Raw genomic sequence first — 15,658 nt, 5'->3', positions numbered from 1 at the left:
AACAGACATAATTAACGCTGAAATATTTGTTTTCTCCTACTTCTTTCCATTCTTTTACGCCGATTAACAAAAATAGATACAAGTATTTAAAAAATCCAAAAAAAGAGGTGCAACACAAGGACTTCCCAGGAGGTCACCCATCCTAGTACTACTCTCGCCCAAGCACGCTTAACTGCGGAGTTCTGATGGGATCCGGTGCATTAGTGCTGGTATGATCGCACCTGATATCGAATGCGCTTTAATTGTATATATTTTATTTCTTTCACTTATTAACGGCAAAACAGACATAATTAACGCTGAAATATTTGTTTTCTCCTACTTCTTTCCATTCTTTTACGCCGATTAACAAAAATAGATACAAGTATTTAAAAAATCGCAAAAAAGAGGTGCAACACAAGGACTTCCCAGGAGGTCACCCATCCTAGTACTACTCTCGCCCAAGCACGCTTAACTGCGGAGTTCTGATGGGATCCGGTGCATTAGTGCTGGTATGATCGCACCTGATATCGAATGCGCTTTAATTGTATATATTTTATTTCTTTCACTTATTAACGGCAAAACAGACATAATTAACGCTGAAATATTTGTTTTCTCCTACTTCTTTCCATTCTTTTACGCCGATTAACAAAAATAGATACAAGTATTTAAAAAATCCCAAAAAAAGAGGTGCAACACAAGGACTTCCCAGGAGGTCACCCATCCTAGTACTACTCTCGCCCAAGCACGCTTAACTGCGGAGTTCTGATGGGATCCGGTGCATTAGTGCTGGTATGATCGCACCTGATATCGAATGCGCTTTAATTGTATATATTTTATTTCTTTCACTTATTAACGGCAAAACAGACATAATTAACGCTGAAATATTTGTTTTCTCCTACTTCTTTCCATTCTTTTACGCCGATTAACAAAAATAGATACAAGTATTTAAAAAATCGCAAAAAAAGAGGTGCAACACAAGGACTTCCCAGGAGGTCACCCATCCTAGTACTACTCTCGCCCAAGCACGCTTAACTGCGGAGTTCTGATGGGATCCGGTGCATTAGTGCTGGTATGATCGCACCTGATATCGAATGCGCTTTAATTGTATATATTTTATTTCTTTCACTTATTAACGGCAAAACAGACATAATTAACGCTGAAATATTTGTTTTCTCCTACTTCTTTCCATTCTTTTACGCCGATTAACAAAAATAGATACAAGTATTTAAAAAATCGCAAAAAAGAGGTGCAACACAAGGACTTCCCAGGAGGTCACCCATCCTAGTACTACTCTCGCCCAAGCACGCTTAACTGCGGAGTTCTGATGGGATCCGGTGCATTAGTGCTGGTATGATCGCACCTGATATCGAATGCGCTTTAATTGTATATATTTTATTTCTTTCACTTATTAACGGCAAAACAGACATAATTAACGCTGAAATATTTGTTTTCTCCTACTTCTTTCCATTCTTTTACGCCGATTAACAAAAATAGATACAAGTATTTAAAAAATCGCAAAAAAGAGGTGCAACACAAGGACTTCCCAGGAGGTCACCCATCCTAGTACTACTCTCGCCCAAGCACGCTTAACTGCGGAGTTCTGATGGGATCCGGTGCATTAGTGCTGGTATGATCGCACCTGATATCGAATGCGCTTTAATTGTATATATTTTATTTCTTTCACTTATTAACGGCAAAACAGACATAATTAACGCTGAAATATTTGTTTTCTCCTACTTCTTTCCATTCTTTTACGCCGATTAACAAAAATAGATACAAGTATTTAAAAAATCGCAAAAAAGAGGTGCAACAAAATATTTGTTTTCTCCTACTTCTTTCCATTCTTTTACGCCGATTAACAAAAATAGATACAAGTATTTAAAAAATCCCAAAAAAGAGGTGCAACACAAGGACTTCCCAGGAGGTCACCCATCCTAGTACTACTCTCGCCCAAGCACGCTTAACTGCGGAGTTCTGATGGGATCCGGTGCATTAGTGCTGGTATGATCGCACCTGATATCGAATGCGCTTTAATTGTATATATTTTATTTCTTTCACTTATTAACGGCAAAACAGACATAATTAACGCTGAAATATTTGTTTTCTCCTACTTCTTTCCATTCTTTTACGCCGATTAACAAAAATAGATACAAGTATTTAAAAAATCCCAAAAAAGAGGTGCAACACAAGGACTTCCCAGGAGGTCACCCATCCTAGTACTACTCTCGCCCAAGCACGCTTAACTGCGGAGTTCTGATGGGATCCGGTGCATTAGTGCTGGTATGATCGCACCTGATATCGAATGCGCTTTAATTGTATATATTTTATTTCTTTCACTTATTAACGGCAAAACAGACATAATTAACGCTGAAATATTTGTTTTCTCCTACTTCTTTCCATTCTTTTACGCCGATTAACAAAAATAGATACAAGTATTTAAAAAATCGCAAAAAAAGAGGTGCAACACAAGGACTTCCCAGGAGGTCACCCATCCTAGTACTACTCTCGCCCAAGCACGCTTAACTGCGGAGTTCTGATGGGATCCGGTGCATTAGTGCTGGTATGATCGCACCTGATATCGAATGCGCTTTAATTGTATATATTTTATTTCTTTCACTTATTAACGGCAAAACAGACATAATTAACGCTGAAATATTTGTTTTCTCCTACTTCTTTCCATTCTTTTACGCCGATTAACAAAAATAGATACAAGTATTTAAAAAATCCCAAAAAAAGAGGTGCAACACAAGGACTTCCCAGGAGGTCACCCATCCTAGTACTACTCTCGCCCAAGCACGCTTAACTGCGGAGTTCTGATGGGATCCGGTGCATTAGTGCTGGTATGATCGCACCTGATATCGAATGCGCTTTAATTGTATATATTTTATTTCTTTCACTTATTAACGGCAAAACAGACATAATTAACGCTGAAATATTTGTTTTCTCCTACTTCTTTCCATTCTTTTACGCCGATTAACAAAAATAGATACAAGTATTTAAAAAATCGCAAAAAAGAGGTGCAACACAAGGACTTCCCAGGAGGTCACCCATCCTAGTACTACTCTCGCCCAAGCACGCTTAACTGCGGAGTTCTGATGGGATCCGGTGCATTAGTGCTGGTATGATCGCACCTGATATCGAATGCGCTTTAATTGTATATATTTTATTTCTTTCACTTATTAACGGCAAAACAGACATAATTAACGCTGAAATATTTGTTTTCTCCTACTTCTTTCCATTCTTTTACGCCGATTAACAAAAATAGATACAAGTATTTAAAAAATCCCAAAAAAGAGGTGCAACACAAGGACTTCCCAGGAGGTCACCCATCCTAGTACTACTCTCGCCCAAGCACGCTTAACTGCGGAGTTCTGATGGGATCCGGTGCATTAGTGCTGGTATGATCGCACCTGATATCGAATGCGCTTTAATTGTATATATTTTATTTCTTTCACTTATTAACGGCAAAACAGACATAATTAACGCTGAAATATTTGTTTTCTCCTACTTCTTTCCATTCTTTTACGCCGATTAACAAAAATAGATACAAGTATTTAAAAAATCGCAAAAAAAGAGGTGCAACACAAGGACTTCCCAGGAGGTCACCCATCCTAGTACTACTCTCGCCCAAGCACGCTTAACTGCGGAGTTCTGATGGGATCCGGTGCATTAGTGCTGGTATGATCGCACCTGATATCGAATGCGCTTTAATTGTATATATTTTATTTCTTTCACTTATTAACGGCAAAACAGACATAATTAACGCTGAAATATTTGTTTTCTCCTACTTCTTTCCATTCTTTTACGCCGATTAACAAAAATAGATACAAGTATTTAAAAAATCCCAAAAAAAGAGGTGCAACACAAGGACTTCCCAGGAGGTCACCCATCCTAGTACTACTCTCGCCCAAGCACGCTTAACTGCGGAGTTCTGATGGGATCCGGTGCATTAGTGCTGGTATGATCGCACCTGATATCGAATGCGCTTTAATTGTATATATTTTATTTCTTTCACTTATTAACGGCAAAACAGACATAATTAACGCTGAAATATTTGTTTTCTCCTACTTCTTTCCATTCTTTTACGCCGATTAACAAAAATAGATACAAGTATTTAAAAAATCGCAAAAAAGAGGTGCAACACAAGGACTTCCCAGGAGGTCACCCATCCTAGTACTACTCTCGCCCAAGCACGCTTAACTGCGGAGTTCTGATGGGATCCGGTGCATTAGTGCTGGTATGATCGCACCTGATATCGAATGCGCTTTAATTGTATATATTTTATTTCTTTCACTTATTAACGGCAAAACAGACATAATTAACGCTGAAATATTTGTTTTCTCCTACTTCTTTCTTTCATTCTTTTACGCCGATTAACAAAAATAGATACAAGTATTTAAAAAATCGCAAAAAAGAGGTGCAACACAAGGACTTCCCAGGAGGTCACCCATCCTAGTACTACTCTCGCCCAAGCACGCTTAACTGCGGAGTTCTGATGGGATCCGGTGCATTAGTGCTGGTATGATCGCACCTGATATCGAATGCGCTTTAATTGTATATATTTTATTTCTTTCACTTATTAACGGCAAAACAGACATAATTAACGCTGAAATATTTGTTTTCTCCTACTTCTTTCCATTCTTTTACGCCGATTAACAAAAATAGATACAAGTATTTAAAAAATCCCAAAAAAAGAGGTGCAACACAAGGACTTCCCAGGAGGTCACCCATCCTAGTACTACTCTCGCCCAAGCACGCTTAACTGCGGAGTTCTGATGGGATCCGGTGCATTAGTGCTGGTATGATCGCACCTGATATCGAATGCGCTTTAATTGTATATATTTTATTTCTTTCACTTATTAACGGCAAAACAGACATAATTAACGCTGAAATATTTGTTTTCTCCTACTTCTTTCCATTCTTTTACGCCGATTAACAAAAATAGATACAAGTATTTAAAAAATCGCAAAAAAGAGGTGCAACACAAGGACTTCCCAGGAGGTCACCCATCCTAGTACTACTCTCGCCCAAGCACGCTTAACTGCGGAGTTCTGATGGGATCCGGTGCATTAGTGCTGGTATGATCGCACCTGATATCGAATGCGCTTTAATTGTATATATTTTATTTCTTTCACTTATTAACGGCAAAACAGACATAATTAACGCTGAAATATTTGTTTTCTCCTACTTCTTTCCATTCTTTTACGCCGATTAACAAAAATAGATACAAGTATTTAAAAAATCCCAAAAAAGAGGTGCAACACAAGGACTTCCCAGGAGGTCACCCATCCTAGTACTACTCTCGCCCAAGCACGCTTAACTGCGGAGTTCTGATGGGATCCGGTGCATTAGTGCTGGTATGATCGCACCTGATATCGAATGCGCTTTAATTGTATATATTTTATTTCTTTCACTTATTAACGGCAAAACAGACATAATTAACGCTGAAATATTTGTTTTCTCCTACTTCTTTCCATTCTTTTACGCCGATTAACAAAAATAGATACAAGTATTTAAAAAATCGCAAAAAAGAGGTGCAACACAAGGACTTCCCAGGAGGTCACCCATCCTAGTACTACTCTCGCCCAAGCACGCTTAACTGCGGAGTTCTGATGGGATCCGGTGCATTAGTGCTGGTATGATCGCACCTGATATCGAATGCGCTTTAATTGTATATATTTTATTTCTTTCACTTATTAACGGCAAAACAGACATAATTAACGCTGAAATATTTGTTTTCTCCTACTTCTTTCGATTCTTTTACGCCGATTAACAAAAATAGATACAAGTATTTAAAAAATCGCAAAAAAGAGGTGCAACACAAGGACTTCCCAGGAGGTCACCCATCCTAGTACTACTCTCGCCCAAGCACGCTTAACTGCGGAGTTCTGATGGGATCCGGTGCATTAGTGCTGGTATGATCGCACCTGATATCGAATGCGCTTTAATTGTATATATTTTATTTCTTTCACTTATTAACGGCAAAACAGACATAATTAACGCTGAAATATTTGTTTTCTCCTACTTCTTTCCATTCTTTTACGCCGATTAACAAAAATAGATACAAGTATTTAAAAAATCCCAAAAAAAAAAATCCAAAAAAAGAGGTGCAACACAAGGACTTCCCAGGAGGTCACCCATCCTAGTACTACTCTCGCCCAAGCACGCTTAACTGCGGAGTTCTGATGGGATCCGGTGCATTAGTGCTGGTATGATCGCACCTGATATCGAATGCGCTTTAATTGTATATATTTTATTTCTTTCACTTATTAACGGCAAAACAGACATAATTAACGCTGAAATATTTGTTTTCTCCTACTTCTTTCCATTCTTTTACGCCGATTAACAAAAATAGATACAAGTATTTAAAAAATCGCAAAAAAAGAGGTGCAACACAAGGACTTCCCAGGAGGTCACCCATCCTAGTACTACTCTCGCCCAAGCACGCTTAACTGCGGAGTTCTGATGGGATCCGGTGCATTAGTGCTGGTATGATCGCTCTTTTACGCCGATTAACAAAAATAGATACAAGTATTTAAAAATCCAAAAAAGAGGTGCAACACAAGGACTTCCCAGGAGGTCACCCATCCTAGTAACTCTCGCCCAAGCACGCTTAACTGCGGAGTTCTGATGGGAGGTGCAACACAAGGACTTCCCAGGAGGTCACCCATCCTAGTACTACTCTCGCCCAAGCACGCTTAACTGCGGAGTTCTGATGGGATCCGGTGCATTAGTGCTGGTATGATCGCACCTGATATCGAATGCGCTTTAATTGTATATATTTTATTTCTTTCACTTATTAACGGCAAAACAGACATAATTAACGCTGAAATATTTGTTTTCTCCTACTTCTTTCCATTCTTTTACGCCGCGCCGTAATAGATAATTAGAGAGAATAATAAGAAGCTTAAATTAATATTAACAAAAATAGATACAAGTATTTAAAAAATCGCAAAAAAAGAGGTGCAACACAAGGACTTCCCAGGAGGTCACCCATCCTAGTACTACTCTCGCCCAAGCACGCTTAACTGCGGAGTTCTGATGGGATCCGGTGCATTAGTGCTGGTATGATCGCACCTGATATCGAATGCGCTTTAATTGTATATATTTTATTTCTTTCACTTATTAACGGCAAAACAGACATAATTAACGCTGAAATATTTGTTTTCTCCTACTTCTTTCCATTCTTTTACGCCGATTAACAAAAATAGATACAAGTATTTAAAAAATCCCAAAAAAAGAGGTGCAACACAAGGACTTCCCAGGAGGTCACCCATCCTAGTACTACTCTCGCCCAAGCACGCTTAACTGCGGAGTTCTGATGGGATCCGGTGCATTAGTGCTGGTATGATCGCACCTGATATCGAATGCGCTTTAATTGTATATATTTTATTTCTTTCACTTATTAACGGCAAAACAGACATAATTAACGCTGAAATATTTGTTTTCTCCTACTTCTTTCCATTCTTTTACGCCGATTAACAAAAATAGATACAAGTATTTAAAAAATCCCAAAAAAAGAGGTGCAACACAAGGACTTCCCAGGAGGTCACCCATCCTAGTACTACTCTCGCCCAAGCACGCTTAACTGCGGAGTTCTGATGGGATCCGGTGCATTAGTGCTGGTATGATCGCACCTGATATCGAATGCGCTTTAATTGTATATATTTTATTTCTTTCACTTATTAACGGCAAAACAGACATAATTAACGCTGAAATATTTGTTTTCTCCTACTTCTTTCCATTCTTTTACGCCGATTAACAAAAATAGATACAAGTATTTAAAAAATCCCAAAAAAAAAAAATAGATACAAGTATTTAAAAAATCGCAAAAAAGAGGTGCAACACAAGGACTTCCCAGGAGGTCACCCATCCTAGTACTACTCTCGCCCAAGCACGCTTAACTGCGGAGTTCTGATGGGATCCGGTGCATTAGTGCTGGTATGATCGCACCTGATATCGAATGCGCTTTAATTGTATATATTTTATTTCTTTCACTTATTAACGGCAAAACAGACATAATTAACGCTGAAATATTTGTTTTCTCCTACTTCTTTCCATTCTTTTACGCCGATTAACAAAAATAGATACAAGTATTTAAAAAATCGCAAAAAAGAGGTGCAACACAAGGACTTCCCAGGAGGTCACCCATCCTAGTACTACTCTCGCCCAAGCACGCTTAACTGCGGAGTTCTGATGGGATCCGGTGCATTAGTGCTGGTATGATCGCTCTTTTACGCCGATTAACAAAAATAGATACAAGTATTTAAAAAATCGCAAAAAAGAGGTGCAACACAAGGACTTCCCAGGAGGTCACCCATCCTAGTACTACTCTCGCCCAAGCACGCTTAACTGCGGAGTTCTGATGGGATCCGGTGCATTAGTGCTGGTATGATCGCACCTGATATCGAATGCGCTTTAATTGTATATATTTTATTTCTTTCACTTATTAACGGCAAAACAGACATAATTAACGCTGAAATATTTGTTTTCTCCTACTTCTTTCCATTCTTTTACGCCGATTAACAAAAATAGATACAAGTATTTAAAAAATCGCAAAAAAAGAGGTGCAACACAAGGACTTCCCAGGAGGTCACCCATCCTAGTACTACTCTCGCCCAAGCACGCTTAACTGCGGAGTTCTGATGGGATCCGGTGCATTAGTGCTGGTATGATCGCACCTGATATCGAATGCGCTTTAATTGTATATATTTTATTTCTTTCACTTATTAACGGCAAAACAGACATAATTAACGCTGAAATATTTGTTTTCTCCTACTTCTTTCCATTCTTTTACGCCGATTAACAAAAATAGATACAAGTATTTAAAAAATCGCAAAAAAAGAGGTGCAACACAAGGACTTCCCAGGAGGTCACCCATCCTAGTACTACTCTCGCCCAAGCACGCTTAACTGCGGAGTTCTGATGGGATCCGGTGCATTAGTGCTGGTATGATCGCACCTGATATCGAATGCGCTTTAATTGTATATATTTTATTTCTTTCACTTATTAACGGCAAAACAGACATAATTAACGCTGAAATATTTGTTTTCTCCTACTTCTTTCCATTCTTTTACGCCGATTAACAAAAATAGATACAAGTATTTAAAAAATCGCAAAAAAGAGGTGCAACACAAGGACTTCCCAGGAGGTCACCCATCCTAGTACTACTCTCGCCCAAGCACGCTTAACTGCGGAGTTCTGATGGGATCCGGTGCATTAGTGCTGGTATGATCGCACCTGATATCGAATGCGCTTTAATTGTATATATTTTATTTCTTTCACTTATTAACGGCAAAACAGACATAATTAACGCTGAAATATTTGTTTTCTCCTACTTCTTTCCATTCTTTTACGCCGATTAACAAAAATAGATACAAGTATTTAAAAAATCCCAAAAAAAGAGGTGCAACACAAGGACTTCCCAGGAGGTCACCCATCCTAGTACTACTCTCGCCCAAGCACGCTTAACTGCGGAGTTCTGATGGGATCCGGTGCATTAGTGCTGGTATGATCGCACCTGATATCGAATGCGCTTTAATTGTATATATTTTATTTCTTTCACTTATTAACGGCAAAACAGACATAATTAACGCTGAAATATTTGTTTTCTCCTACTTCTTTCCATTCTTTTACGCCGATTAACAAAAATAGATACAAGTATTTAAAAAATCGCAAAAAAAGAGGTGCAACACAAGGACTTCCCAGGAGGTCACCCATCCTAGTACTACTCTCGCCCAAGCACGCTTAACTGCGGAGTTCTGATGGGATCCGGTGCATTAGTGCTGGTATGATCGCACCTGATATCGAATGCGCTTTAATTGTATATATTTTATTTCTTTCACTTATTAACGGCAAAACAGACATAATTAACGCTGAAATATTTGTTTTCTCCTACTTCTTTCCATTCTTTTACGCCGATTAACAAAAATAGATACAAGTATTTAAAAAATCGCAAAAAAGAGGTGCAACACAAGGACTTCCCAGGAGGTCACCCATCCTAGTACTACTCTCGCCCAAGCACGCTTAACTGCGGAGTTCTGATGGGATCCGGTGCATTAGTGCTGGTATGATCGCACCTGATATCGAATGCGCTTTAATTGTATATATTTTATTTCTTTCACTTATTAACGGCAAAACAGACATAATTAACGCTGAAATATTTGTTTTCTCCTACTTCTTTCCATTCTTTTACGCCGATTAACAAAAATAGATACAAGTATTTAAAAAATCGCAAAAAAAGAGGTGCAACACAAGGACTTCCCAGGAGGTCACCCATCCTAGTACTACTCTCGCCCAAGCACGCTTAACTGCGGAGTTCTGATGGGATCCGGTGCATTAGTGCTGGTATGATCGCACCTGATATCGAATGCGCTTTAATTGTATATATTTTATTTCTTTCACTTATTAACGGCAAAACAGACATAATTAACGCTGAAATATTTGTTTTCTCCTACTTCTTTCGATTCTTTTACGCCGATTAACAAAAATAGATACAAGTATTTAAAAAATCGCAAAAAAAGAGGTGCAACACAAGGACTTCCCAGGAGGTCACCCATCCTAGTACTACTCTCGCCCAAGCACGCTTAACTGCGGAGTTCTGATGGGATCCGGTGCATTAGTGCTGGTATGATCGCACCTGATATCGAATGCGCTTTAATTGTATATATTTTATTTCTTTCACTTATTAACGGCAAAACAGACATAATTAACGCTGAAATATTTGTTTTCTCCTACTTCTTTCGATTCTTTTACGCCGATTAACAAAAATAGATACAAGTATTTAAAAAATCGCAAAAAAAGAGGTGCAACACAAGGACTTCCCAGGAGGTCACCCTTCCATTCTTTTACGCCGATTAACAAAAATAGATACAAGTATTTAAAAAATCCCAAAAAAAGAGGTGCAACACAAGGACTTCCCAGGAGGTCACCCATCCTAGTACTACTCTCGCCCAAGCACGCTTAACTGCGGAGTTCTGATGGGATCCGGTGCATTAGTGCTGGTATGATCGCACCTGATATCGAATGCGCTTTAATTGTATATATTTTATTTCTTTCACTTATTAACGGCAAAACAGACATAATTAACGCTGAAATATTTGTTTTCTCCTACTTCTTTCCATTCTTTTACGCCGATTAACAAAAATAGATACAAGTATTTAAAAAATCGCAAAAAAGAGGTGCAACACAAGGACTTCCCAGGAGGTCACCCATCCTAGTACTACTCTCGCCCAAGCACGCTTAACTGCGGAGTTCTGATGGGATCCGGTGCATTAGTGCTGGTATGATCGCACCTGATATCGAATGCGCTTTAATTGTATATATTTTATTTCTTTCACTTATTAACGGCAAAACAGACATAATTAACGCTGAAATATTTGTTTTCTCCTACTTCTTTCCATTCTTTTACGCCGATTAACAAAAATAGATACAAGTATTTAAAAAATCCCAAAAAAGAGGTGCAACACAAGGACTTCCCAGGAGGTCACCCATCCTAGTACTACTCTCGCCCAAGCACGCTTAACTGCGGAGTTCTGATGGGATCCGGTGCATTAGTGCTGGTATGATCGCACCTGATATCGAATGCGCTTTAATTGTATATATTTTATTTCTTTCACTTATTAACGGCAAAACAGACATAATTAACGCTGAAATATTTGTTTTCTCCTACTTCTTTCCATTCTTTTACGCCGATTAACAAAAATAGATACAAGTATTTAAAAAATCGCAAAGATTCTTTTACGCCGATTAACAAAAATAGATACAAGTATTTAAAAAATCGCAAAAAAGAGGTGCAACACAAGGACTTCCCAGGAGGTCACCCATCCTAGTACTACTCTCGCCCAAGCACGCTTAACTGCGGAGTTCTGATGGGATCCGGTGCATTAGTGCTGGTATGATCGCACCTGATATCGAATGCGCTTTAATTGTATATATTTTATTTCTTTCACTTATTAACGGCAAAACAGACATAATTAACGCTGAAATATTTGTTTTCTCCTACTTCTTTCCATTCTTTTACGCCGATTAACAAAAATAGATACAAGTATTTAAAAAATCGCAAAAAAAGAGGTGCAACACAAGGACTTCCCAGGAGGTCACCCATCCTAGTACTACTCTCGCCCAAGCACGCTTAACTGCGGAGTTCTGATGGGATCCGGTGCATTAGTGCTGGTATGATCGCACCTGATATCGAATGCGCTTTAATTGTATATATTTTATTTCTTTCACTTATTAACGGCAAAACAGACATAATTAACGCTGAAATATTTGTTTTCTCCTACTTCTTTCCATTCTTTTACGCCGATTAACAAAAATAGATACAAGTATTTAAAAAATCGCAAAAAAGAGGTGCAACACAAGGACTTCCCAGGAGGTCACCCATCCTAGTACTACTCTCGCCCAAGCACGCTTAACTGCGGAGTTCTGATGGGATCCGGTGCATTAGTGCTGGTATGATCGCACCTGATATCGAATGCGCTTTAATTGTATATATTTTATTTCTTTCACTTATTAACGGCAAAACAGACATAATTAACGCTGAAATATTTGTTTTCTCCTACTTCTTTCCATTCTTTTACGCCGATTAACAAAAATAGATACAAGTATTTAAAAAATCGCAAAAAATTACGCCGATTAACAAAAATAGATACAAGTATTTAAAAAATCGCAAAAAAAGAGGTGCAACACAAGGACTTCCCAGGAGGTCACCCATCCTAGTACTACTCTCGCCCAAGCACGCTTAACTGCGGAGTTCTGATGGGATCCGGTGCATTAGTGCTGGTATGATCGCACCTGATATCGAATGCGCTTTAATTGTATATATTTTATTTCTTTCACTTATTAACGGCAAAACAGACATAATTAACGCTGAAATATTTGTTTTCTCCTACTTCTTTCCATTCTTTTACGCCGATTAACAAAAATAGATACAAGTATTTAAAAAATCCCAAAAAAAGAGGTGCAACACAAGGACTTCCCAGGAGGTCACCCATCCTAGTACTACTCTCGCCCAAGCACGCTTAACTGCGGAGTTCTGATGGGATCCGGTGCATTAGTGCTGGTATGATCGCACCTGATATCGAATGCGCTTTAATTGTATATATTTTATTTCTTTCACTTATTAACGGCAAAACAGACATAATTAACGCTGAAATATTTGTTTTCTCCTACTTCTTTCCATTCTTTTACGCCGATTAACAAAAATAGATACAAGTATTTAAAAAATCCCAAAAAAAGAGGTGCAACACAAGGACTTCCCAGGAGGTCACCCATCCTAGTACTACTCTCGCCCAAGCACGCTTAACTGCGGAGTTCTGATGGGATCCGGTGCATTAGTGCTGGTATGATCGCACCTGATATCGAATGCGCTTTAATTGTATATATTTTATTTCTTTCACTTATTAACGGCAAAACAGACATAATTAACGCTGAAATATTTGTTTTCTCCTACTTCTTTCCATTCTTTTACGCCGATTAACAAAAATAGATACAAGTATTTAAAAAATCCCAAAAAAGAGGTGCAACACAAGGACTTCCCAGGAGGTCACCCATCCTAGTACTACTCTCGCCCAAGCACGCTTAACTGCGGAGTTCTGATGGGATCCGGTGCATTAGTGCTGGTATGATCGCACCTGATATCGAATGCGCTTTAATTGTATATATTTTATTTCTTTCACTTATTAACGGCAAAACAGACATAATTAACGCTGAAATATTTGTTTTCTCCTACTTCTTTCCATTCTTTTACGCCGATTAACAAAAATAGATACAAGTATTTAAAAAATCGCAAAAAAAGAGGTGCAACACAAGGACTTCCCAGGAGGTCACCCATCCTAGTACTACTCTCGCCCAAGCACGCTTAACTGCGGAGTTCTGATGGGATCCGGTGCATTAGTGCTGGTATGATCGCACCTGATATCGAATGCGCTTTAATTGTATATATTTTATTTCTTTCACTTATTAACGGCAAAACAGACATAATTAACGCTGAAATATTTGTTTTCTCCTACTTCTTTCCATTCTTTTACGCCGATTAACAAAAATAGATACAAGTATTTAAAAAATCGCAAAAAAGAGGTGCAACACAAGGACTTCCCAGGAGGTCACCCATCCTAGTACTACTCTCGCCCAAGCACGCTTAACTGCGGAGTTCTGATGGGATCCGGTGCATTAGTGCTGGTATGATCGCACCTGATATCGAATGCGCTTTAATTGTATATATTTTATTTCTTTCACTTATTAACGGCAAAACAGACATAATTAACGCTGAAATATTTGTTTTCTCCTACTTCTTTCCATTCTTTTACGCCGATTAACAAAAATAGATACAAGTATTTAAAAAATCCCAAAAAAAGAGGTGCAACACAAGGACTTCCCAGGAGGTCACCCATCCTAGTACTACTCTCGCCCAAGCACGCTTAACTGCGGAGTTCTGATGGGATCCGGTGCATTAGTGCTGGTATGATCGCACCTGATATCGAATGCGCTTTAATTGTATATATTTTATTTCTTTCACTTATTAACGGCAAAACAGACATAATTAACGCTGAAATATTTGTTTTCTCCTACTTCTTTCCATTCTTTTACGCCGATTAACAAAAATAGATACAAGTATTTAAAAAATCGCAAAAAAGAGGTGCAACACAAGGACTTCCCAGGAGGTCACCCATCCTAGTACTACTCTCGCCCAAGCACGCTTAACTGCGGAGTTCTGATGGGATCCGGTGCATTAGTGCTGGTATGATCGCACCTGATATCGAATGCGCTTTAATTGTATATATTTTATTTCTTTCACTTATTAACGGCAAAACAGACATAATTAACGCTGAAATATTTGTTTTCTCCTACTTCTTTCCATTCTTTTACGCCGATTAACAAAAATAGATACAAGTATTTAAAAAATCCCAAAAAAAGAGGTGCAACACAAGGACTTCCCAGGAGGTCACCCATCCTAGTACTACTCTCGCCCAAGCACGCTTAACTGCGGAGTTCTGATGGGATCCGGTGCATTAGTGCTGGTATGATCGCACCTGATATCGAATGCGCTTTAATTGTATATATTTTATTTCTTTCACTTATTAACGGCAAAACAGACATAATTAACGCTGAAATATTTGTTTTCTCCTACTTCTTTCCATTCTTTTACGCCGATTAACAAAAATAGATACAAGTATTTAAAAAATCGCAAAAAAAGAGGTGCAACACAAGGACTTCCCAGGAGGTCACCCATCCTAGTACTACTCTCGCCCAAGCACGCTTAACTGCGGAGTTCTGATGGGATCCGGTGCATTAGTGCTGGTATGATCGCACCTGATATCGAATGCGCTTTAATTGTATATATTTTATTTCTTTCACTTATTAACGGCAAAACAGACATAATTAACGCTGAAATATTTGTTTTCTCCTACTTCTTTCGATTCTTTTACGCCGATTAACAAAAATAGATACAAGTATTTAAAAAATCGCAAAAAAAGAGGTGCAACACAAGGACTTCCCAGGAGGTCACCCATCCTAGTACTACTCTCGCCCAAGCACGCTTAACTGCGGAGTTCTGATGGGATCCGGTGCATTAGTGCTGGTATGATCGCACCTGATATCGAATGCGCTTTAATTGTATATATTTTATTTCTTTCACTTATTAACGGCAAAACAGACATAATTAACGCTGAAATATTTG

At 38.6% G+C, this 15,658-nt stretch overlaps 55 non-coding genes across 55 annotated transcripts; all 55 read right to left on the bottom strand.

The window, feature by feature from the left end:
* Positions 1 to 104: 104 nt before the first annotated feature.
* Positions 105 to 223, bottom strand: LOC127113937 (5S ribosomal RNA). Its single transcript, XR_007799920.1, has one exon. It is a non-coding gene; the product is annotated as a 5S ribosomal RNA (ribosomal RNA).
* A 160-nt stretch (positions 224 to 383) lies between these two features.
* Positions 384 to 502, bottom strand: LOC127113936 (5S ribosomal RNA). The gene has a single exon (XR_007799919.1). It is a non-coding gene; the product is annotated as a 5S ribosomal RNA (ribosomal RNA).
* A 161-nt stretch (positions 503 to 663) lies between these two features.
* LOC127113935 (5S ribosomal RNA) lies at positions 664 to 782 on the bottom strand. Its single transcript, XR_007799918.1, has one exon. It is a non-coding gene; the product is annotated as a 5S ribosomal RNA (ribosomal RNA).
* A 161-nt stretch (positions 783 to 943) lies between these two features.
* Positions 944 to 1,062, bottom strand: LOC127113934 (5S ribosomal RNA). The gene has a single exon (XR_007799917.1). It is a non-coding gene; the product is annotated as a 5S ribosomal RNA (ribosomal RNA).
* A 160-nt stretch (positions 1,063 to 1,222) lies between these two features.
* LOC127113933 (5S ribosomal RNA) lies at positions 1,223 to 1,341 on the bottom strand. The gene has a single exon (XR_007799916.1). It is a non-coding gene; the product is annotated as a 5S ribosomal RNA (ribosomal RNA).
* Positions 1,342 to 1,501: 160 nt separating this feature from the next.
* LOC127113931 (5S ribosomal RNA) lies at positions 1,502 to 1,620 on the bottom strand. Its single transcript, XR_007799914.1, has one exon. It is a non-coding gene; the product is annotated as a 5S ribosomal RNA (ribosomal RNA).
* A 255-nt stretch (positions 1,621 to 1,875) lies between these two features.
* Positions 1,876 to 1,994, bottom strand: LOC127113930 (5S ribosomal RNA). Its single transcript, XR_007799913.1, has one exon. It is a non-coding gene; the product is annotated as a 5S ribosomal RNA (ribosomal RNA).
* Positions 1,995 to 2,154: 160 nt separating this feature from the next.
* Positions 2,155 to 2,273, bottom strand: LOC127113929 (5S ribosomal RNA). Its single transcript, XR_007799912.1, has one exon. It is a non-coding gene; the product is annotated as a 5S ribosomal RNA (ribosomal RNA).
* A 161-nt stretch (positions 2,274 to 2,434) lies between these two features.
* Positions 2,435 to 2,553, bottom strand: LOC127113928 (5S ribosomal RNA). Its single transcript, XR_007799911.1, has one exon. It is a non-coding gene; the product is annotated as a 5S ribosomal RNA (ribosomal RNA).
* A 161-nt stretch (positions 2,554 to 2,714) lies between these two features.
* LOC127113927 (5S ribosomal RNA) lies at positions 2,715 to 2,833 on the bottom strand. Its single transcript, XR_007799910.1, has one exon. It is a non-coding gene; the product is annotated as a 5S ribosomal RNA (ribosomal RNA).
* A 160-nt stretch (positions 2,834 to 2,993) lies between these two features.
* Positions 2,994 to 3,112, bottom strand: LOC127114125 (5S ribosomal RNA). The gene has a single exon (XR_007800093.1). It is a non-coding gene; the product is annotated as a 5S ribosomal RNA (ribosomal RNA).
* Positions 3,113 to 3,272: 160 nt separating this feature from the next.
* Positions 3,273 to 3,391, bottom strand: LOC127114124 (5S ribosomal RNA). Its single transcript, XR_007800092.1, has one exon. It is a non-coding gene; the product is annotated as a 5S ribosomal RNA (ribosomal RNA).
* A 161-nt stretch (positions 3,392 to 3,552) lies between these two features.
* On the bottom strand, positions 3,553 to 3,671 carry LOC127114123 (5S ribosomal RNA). Its single transcript, XR_007800091.1, has one exon. It is a non-coding gene; the product is annotated as a 5S ribosomal RNA (ribosomal RNA).
* Positions 3,672 to 3,832: 161 nt separating this feature from the next.
* LOC127114122 (5S ribosomal RNA) lies at positions 3,833 to 3,951 on the bottom strand. Its single transcript, XR_007800090.1, has one exon. It is a non-coding gene; the product is annotated as a 5S ribosomal RNA (ribosomal RNA).
* Positions 3,952 to 4,111: 160 nt separating this feature from the next.
* LOC127114121 (5S ribosomal RNA) lies at positions 4,112 to 4,230 on the bottom strand. The gene has a single exon (XR_007800089.1). It is a non-coding gene; the product is annotated as a 5S ribosomal RNA (ribosomal RNA).
* A 163-nt stretch (positions 4,231 to 4,393) lies between these two features.
* Positions 4,394 to 4,512, bottom strand: LOC127114119 (5S ribosomal RNA). Its single transcript, XR_007800087.1, has one exon. It is a non-coding gene; the product is annotated as a 5S ribosomal RNA (ribosomal RNA).
* Positions 4,513 to 4,673: 161 nt separating this feature from the next.
* On the bottom strand, positions 4,674 to 4,792 carry LOC127114118 (5S ribosomal RNA). The gene has a single exon (XR_007800086.1). It is a non-coding gene; the product is annotated as a 5S ribosomal RNA (ribosomal RNA).
* A 160-nt stretch (positions 4,793 to 4,952) lies between these two features.
* On the bottom strand, positions 4,953 to 5,071 carry LOC127114117 (5S ribosomal RNA). Its single transcript, XR_007800085.1, has one exon. It is a non-coding gene; the product is annotated as a 5S ribosomal RNA (ribosomal RNA).
* A 160-nt stretch (positions 5,072 to 5,231) lies between these two features.
* Positions 5,232 to 5,350, bottom strand: LOC127114116 (5S ribosomal RNA). Its single transcript, XR_007800084.1, has one exon. It is a non-coding gene; the product is annotated as a 5S ribosomal RNA (ribosomal RNA).
* Positions 5,351 to 5,510: 160 nt separating this feature from the next.
* Positions 5,511 to 5,629, bottom strand: LOC127114115 (5S ribosomal RNA). The gene has a single exon (XR_007800083.1). It is a non-coding gene; the product is annotated as a 5S ribosomal RNA (ribosomal RNA).
* A 160-nt stretch (positions 5,630 to 5,789) lies between these two features.
* Positions 5,790 to 5,908, bottom strand: LOC127114114 (5S ribosomal RNA). The gene has a single exon (XR_007800082.1). It is a non-coding gene; the product is annotated as a 5S ribosomal RNA (ribosomal RNA).
* A 175-nt stretch (positions 5,909 to 6,083) lies between these two features.
* LOC127114113 (5S ribosomal RNA) lies at positions 6,084 to 6,202 on the bottom strand. Its single transcript, XR_007800081.1, has one exon. It is a non-coding gene; the product is annotated as a 5S ribosomal RNA (ribosomal RNA).
* Positions 6,203 to 6,363: 161 nt separating this feature from the next.
* Positions 6,364 to 6,482, bottom strand: LOC127114070 (5S ribosomal RNA). The gene has a single exon (XR_007800047.1). It is a non-coding gene; the product is annotated as a 5S ribosomal RNA (ribosomal RNA).
* A 131-nt stretch (positions 6,483 to 6,613) lies between these two features.
* On the bottom strand, positions 6,614 to 6,732 carry LOC127114112 (5S ribosomal RNA). The gene has a single exon (XR_007800080.1). It is a non-coding gene; the product is annotated as a 5S ribosomal RNA (ribosomal RNA).
* A 207-nt stretch (positions 6,733 to 6,939) lies between these two features.
* Positions 6,940 to 7,058, bottom strand: LOC127114111 (5S ribosomal RNA). The gene has a single exon (XR_007800079.1). It is a non-coding gene; the product is annotated as a 5S ribosomal RNA (ribosomal RNA).
* A 161-nt stretch (positions 7,059 to 7,219) lies between these two features.
* LOC127114110 (5S ribosomal RNA) lies at positions 7,220 to 7,338 on the bottom strand. The gene has a single exon (XR_007800078.1). It is a non-coding gene; the product is annotated as a 5S ribosomal RNA (ribosomal RNA).
* A 161-nt stretch (positions 7,339 to 7,499) lies between these two features.
* Positions 7,500 to 7,618, bottom strand: LOC127114108 (5S ribosomal RNA). The gene has a single exon (XR_007800076.1). It is a non-coding gene; the product is annotated as a 5S ribosomal RNA (ribosomal RNA).
* Positions 7,619 to 7,815: 197 nt separating this feature from the next.
* Positions 7,816 to 7,934, bottom strand: LOC127114107 (5S ribosomal RNA). Its single transcript, XR_007800075.1, has one exon. It is a non-coding gene; the product is annotated as a 5S ribosomal RNA (ribosomal RNA).
* A 160-nt stretch (positions 7,935 to 8,094) lies between these two features.
* LOC127114069 (5S ribosomal RNA) lies at positions 8,095 to 8,213 on the bottom strand. The gene has a single exon (XR_007800046.1). It is a non-coding gene; the product is annotated as a 5S ribosomal RNA (ribosomal RNA).
* A 50-nt stretch (positions 8,214 to 8,263) lies between these two features.
* Positions 8,264 to 8,382, bottom strand: LOC127114106 (5S ribosomal RNA). Its single transcript, XR_007800074.1, has one exon. It is a non-coding gene; the product is annotated as a 5S ribosomal RNA (ribosomal RNA).
* Positions 8,383 to 8,543: 161 nt separating this feature from the next.
* LOC127114105 (5S ribosomal RNA) lies at positions 8,544 to 8,662 on the bottom strand. Its single transcript, XR_007800073.1, has one exon. It is a non-coding gene; the product is annotated as a 5S ribosomal RNA (ribosomal RNA).
* A 161-nt stretch (positions 8,663 to 8,823) lies between these two features.
* Positions 8,824 to 8,942, bottom strand: LOC127114104 (5S ribosomal RNA). The gene has a single exon (XR_007800072.1). It is a non-coding gene; the product is annotated as a 5S ribosomal RNA (ribosomal RNA).
* A 160-nt stretch (positions 8,943 to 9,102) lies between these two features.
* Positions 9,103 to 9,221, bottom strand: LOC127114103 (5S ribosomal RNA). The gene has a single exon (XR_007800071.1). It is a non-coding gene; the product is annotated as a 5S ribosomal RNA (ribosomal RNA).
* Positions 9,222 to 9,382: 161 nt separating this feature from the next.
* Positions 9,383 to 9,501, bottom strand: LOC127114102 (5S ribosomal RNA). The gene has a single exon (XR_007800070.1). It is a non-coding gene; the product is annotated as a 5S ribosomal RNA (ribosomal RNA).
* Positions 9,502 to 9,662: 161 nt separating this feature from the next.
* On the bottom strand, positions 9,663 to 9,781 carry LOC127114101 (5S ribosomal RNA). Its single transcript, XR_007800069.1, has one exon. It is a non-coding gene; the product is annotated as a 5S ribosomal RNA (ribosomal RNA).
* Positions 9,782 to 9,941: 160 nt separating this feature from the next.
* Positions 9,942 to 10,060, bottom strand: LOC127114100 (5S ribosomal RNA). The gene has a single exon (XR_007800068.1). It is a non-coding gene; the product is annotated as a 5S ribosomal RNA (ribosomal RNA).
* Positions 10,061 to 10,221: 161 nt separating this feature from the next.
* LOC127114099 (5S ribosomal RNA) lies at positions 10,222 to 10,340 on the bottom strand. The gene has a single exon (XR_007800067.1). It is a non-coding gene; the product is annotated as a 5S ribosomal RNA (ribosomal RNA).
* A 161-nt stretch (positions 10,341 to 10,501) lies between these two features.
* Positions 10,502 to 10,620, bottom strand: LOC127114097 (5S ribosomal RNA). Its single transcript, XR_007800065.1, has one exon. It is a non-coding gene; the product is annotated as a 5S ribosomal RNA (ribosomal RNA).
* Positions 10,621 to 10,877: 257 nt separating this feature from the next.
* LOC127114096 (5S ribosomal RNA) lies at positions 10,878 to 10,996 on the bottom strand. The gene has a single exon (XR_007800064.1). It is a non-coding gene; the product is annotated as a 5S ribosomal RNA (ribosomal RNA).
* Positions 10,997 to 11,156: 160 nt separating this feature from the next.
* On the bottom strand, positions 11,157 to 11,275 carry LOC127114095 (5S ribosomal RNA). Its single transcript, XR_007800063.1, has one exon. It is a non-coding gene; the product is annotated as a 5S ribosomal RNA (ribosomal RNA).
* A 160-nt stretch (positions 11,276 to 11,435) lies between these two features.
* Positions 11,436 to 11,554, bottom strand: LOC127114094 (5S ribosomal RNA). The gene has a single exon (XR_007800062.1). It is a non-coding gene; the product is annotated as a 5S ribosomal RNA (ribosomal RNA).
* A 214-nt stretch (positions 11,555 to 11,768) lies between these two features.
* On the bottom strand, positions 11,769 to 11,887 carry LOC127114093 (5S ribosomal RNA). The gene has a single exon (XR_007800061.1). It is a non-coding gene; the product is annotated as a 5S ribosomal RNA (ribosomal RNA).
* A 161-nt stretch (positions 11,888 to 12,048) lies between these two features.
* On the bottom strand, positions 12,049 to 12,167 carry LOC127114092 (5S ribosomal RNA). The gene has a single exon (XR_007800060.1). It is a non-coding gene; the product is annotated as a 5S ribosomal RNA (ribosomal RNA).
* A 160-nt stretch (positions 12,168 to 12,327) lies between these two features.
* On the bottom strand, positions 12,328 to 12,446 carry LOC127114082 (5S ribosomal RNA). Its single transcript, XR_007800057.1, has one exon. It is a non-coding gene; the product is annotated as a 5S ribosomal RNA (ribosomal RNA).
* Positions 12,447 to 12,657: 211 nt separating this feature from the next.
* LOC127114071 (5S ribosomal RNA) lies at positions 12,658 to 12,776 on the bottom strand. The gene has a single exon (XR_007800048.1). It is a non-coding gene; the product is annotated as a 5S ribosomal RNA (ribosomal RNA).
* Positions 12,777 to 12,937: 161 nt separating this feature from the next.
* LOC127114060 (5S ribosomal RNA) lies at positions 12,938 to 13,056 on the bottom strand. The gene has a single exon (XR_007800037.1). It is a non-coding gene; the product is annotated as a 5S ribosomal RNA (ribosomal RNA).
* A 161-nt stretch (positions 13,057 to 13,217) lies between these two features.
* LOC127114048 (5S ribosomal RNA) lies at positions 13,218 to 13,336 on the bottom strand. The gene has a single exon (XR_007800026.1). It is a non-coding gene; the product is annotated as a 5S ribosomal RNA (ribosomal RNA).
* A 160-nt stretch (positions 13,337 to 13,496) lies between these two features.
* LOC127114036 (5S ribosomal RNA) lies at positions 13,497 to 13,615 on the bottom strand. The gene has a single exon (XR_007800014.1). It is a non-coding gene; the product is annotated as a 5S ribosomal RNA (ribosomal RNA).
* A 161-nt stretch (positions 13,616 to 13,776) lies between these two features.
* LOC127114024 (5S ribosomal RNA) lies at positions 13,777 to 13,895 on the bottom strand. The gene has a single exon (XR_007800003.1). It is a non-coding gene; the product is annotated as a 5S ribosomal RNA (ribosomal RNA).
* Positions 13,896 to 14,055: 160 nt separating this feature from the next.
* Positions 14,056 to 14,174, bottom strand: LOC127114012 (5S ribosomal RNA). The gene has a single exon (XR_007799992.1). It is a non-coding gene; the product is annotated as a 5S ribosomal RNA (ribosomal RNA).
* A 161-nt stretch (positions 14,175 to 14,335) lies between these two features.
* On the bottom strand, positions 14,336 to 14,454 carry LOC127114001 (5S ribosomal RNA). The gene has a single exon (XR_007799981.1). It is a non-coding gene; the product is annotated as a 5S ribosomal RNA (ribosomal RNA).
* A 160-nt stretch (positions 14,455 to 14,614) lies between these two features.
* LOC127113990 (5S ribosomal RNA) lies at positions 14,615 to 14,733 on the bottom strand. Its single transcript, XR_007799970.1, has one exon. It is a non-coding gene; the product is annotated as a 5S ribosomal RNA (ribosomal RNA).
* A 161-nt stretch (positions 14,734 to 14,894) lies between these two features.
* On the bottom strand, positions 14,895 to 15,013 carry LOC127113978 (5S ribosomal RNA). Its single transcript, XR_007799959.1, has one exon. It is a non-coding gene; the product is annotated as a 5S ribosomal RNA (ribosomal RNA).
* Positions 15,014 to 15,174: 161 nt separating this feature from the next.
* On the bottom strand, positions 15,175 to 15,293 carry LOC127113966 (5S ribosomal RNA). Its single transcript, XR_007799948.1, has one exon. It is a non-coding gene; the product is annotated as a 5S ribosomal RNA (ribosomal RNA).
* A 161-nt stretch (positions 15,294 to 15,454) lies between these two features.
* Positions 15,455 to 15,573, bottom strand: LOC127113955 (5S ribosomal RNA). Its single transcript, XR_007799937.1, has one exon. It is a non-coding gene; the product is annotated as a 5S ribosomal RNA (ribosomal RNA).
* Between the last annotated feature and the right edge of the window lie 85 nt (positions 15,574 to 15,658).

Source organism: Lathyrus oleraceus, unplaced genomic scaffold, assembly GCF_024323335.1.
Source record: "Lathyrus oleraceus cultivar Zhongwan6 unplaced genomic scaffold, CAAS_Psat_ZW6_1.0 chrUn0378, whole genome shotgun sequence".
NCBI lineage: Eukaryota > Viridiplantae > Streptophyta > Magnoliopsida > Fabales > Fabaceae > Lathyrus > Lathyrus oleraceus.
This window is presented reverse-complemented; position numbering and strand designations above follow the sequence as displayed.